We start from the raw sequence: 1,948 nt of genomic DNA, 5'->3' as shown, positions 1-1,948 counted from the left end.
TCCTATCCTGGGATCCCTGATGAACTGTGACCTGGGAGACATAAGACAAAATAGCCCCTTTCCTCCCCAAGTTGGTATTGGTTAGAACGTTTTGTCACAGCAATGGAGAAACAAACTAGGACAATGTGTGTGAGTGTATTGCCTGCATGTGTGTAAGTGCACCTGTGTCCTGCAATGCCTGTGGAGGTCAGAACAGGGCATCGGATCCCCTGGAACTGGAGTTACAGAAAGTTCTTAGCTGGGTGCTGGGAATCAAACCCGGTCCTTTGCAAGGGCAGTCAGTGCTCTTAACCACTGAACCATCTCTTCAGTCCCATCATTTGGTTCTTTTCCTCGATTTCCATTTCTTGGTTGAACCTTTATTGTTTTCCTGATTTCATTCAGTGATCTTTCTGTGTTCTTTGTACTTTACTGAGCTCCCTTCAAGCAATTATTTTGAATTTTTTGTCAGTCAGCACATACACTTCCATTTCTTTAGGGTTTGTGTGAGAAAAGTGTTCGGCTGTACTAGTGGTGGGGGTTCTTTGGGGCTCTTTGGTTTTCCTTTTCTCTTTTTGTATTAATGTGTGTACGTTTAGTGGAGCAGCCAGTTCCAAGACTTTACAGGGTGATTTTTGTAGGGAATTATCTTCTCCTATGGACAGCTGGGATGGTGCTGGTTGGATGAAGTGGATACTTAAGTTTCAGTCGGGATCAATGTCACATCTCCATGTAGTTCAGAGTGATTGCTGGCAATGAATTCAGGGTCCTCTGCAGCCACGACAGGTTGTCTATAGTGGCAGTGCTCTTGGGGTCTTTGTTGAATGTTGCTAGGGTCTTTTATGGAGGAGTTTGTGGCTGGGTTTGGATCATGGGGTTGCCCAGGGTGGCAGTAGCATTCATATCTGATACATAGTGCCTGGGGAACACTGATGTGGTTGGGGTCTAGAGCTTACAGATTAGTGGTGGAGATGGAGCCACAGACCAAATGCATATAGTGTGTCTGTAGAGCCAGAGTCTGGAGTACACAGTGGCTATTGCTGTAGCGCACAGGGTGTGTAAGGCTGTTTCCATTTCCTGGCTATTGTGAATAGAGCAGCAAAACATGGATGGTCATGTATCTCTGTAGTAGGAGGCAGAGCCTTTTGGATATATGATATATGAGTGATACAGCTGGATTATAAAGTAGAGATAATTCTGGCTTTTTAAGAAATTCCCACACTGATGTCTGCAATGGCTGTACCAGTTTGCATTCCCACCAGCAGTGGGTAAGAGTTCCCCTTTCCCCACATGCTTGCAGAATTGGTCCTTATTTGTTTTTTTTACATCTTAGTCATTCTGAATAGGGTAAGATGAAATCTCAAAATAGTTTTAATTTGCATCCTTAATGGCTAAGGATGTGGAACATTAAAAAAATTCTCAATCATTTGTGTTTCTTATTTTGAGATCTTTCTGCTTAGTTTCTTGCCCCAATTTCTAATTGGGTTGCTTGTTTTTTTGGTGTTTAGTTTCTTGAGTTCTTTGTATATTCCAGATACTAACTCTTTGGTGGATGTATAGTTTGTGAAGATTTTTCCCACTCTGTCTGTTATCCCTTCACTAGAATTATGGAGTCCTTTGCTGTACAGAAGTTTTCAGTTTCATGGGGTCCTATTTATCAATTGTTGGTCTTAATGCCGGTGCTATTGGGGTCATGTTGAGAAAGTCCTTTCTTCTGCTTATAAGTCCTAGTGCATTCCCTACTTTCTCCTTTATCAGATTCAGTGTATCAGATCTTATGTTGAGGTCCTTGATCAATTTGGAGTTGCGTTCTACGCAAGGTGAGAGATAGGGATAACATTTGTTGAACATGATATCTTTCAACCAAGGTGTAGGTTTTTATCTCTTTTAGAAAAATCAGGTGACTGTGAGTGGGTAGACTTAAATCTTGGTTCTAAATCATGCTCCATTGAGCAATGTGTCTTTTTCA

This window comes from Nannospalax galili, unplaced genomic scaffold, assembly GCF_000622305.1.
Source record: "Nannospalax galili isolate Female #2095 unplaced genomic scaffold, S.galili_v1.0 scaffold612, whole genome shotgun sequence".
Taxonomy (NCBI): domain Eukaryota; kingdom Metazoa; phylum Chordata; class Mammalia; order Rodentia; family Spalacidae; genus Nannospalax; species Nannospalax galili.
This window is presented reverse-complemented; position numbering follows the sequence as displayed.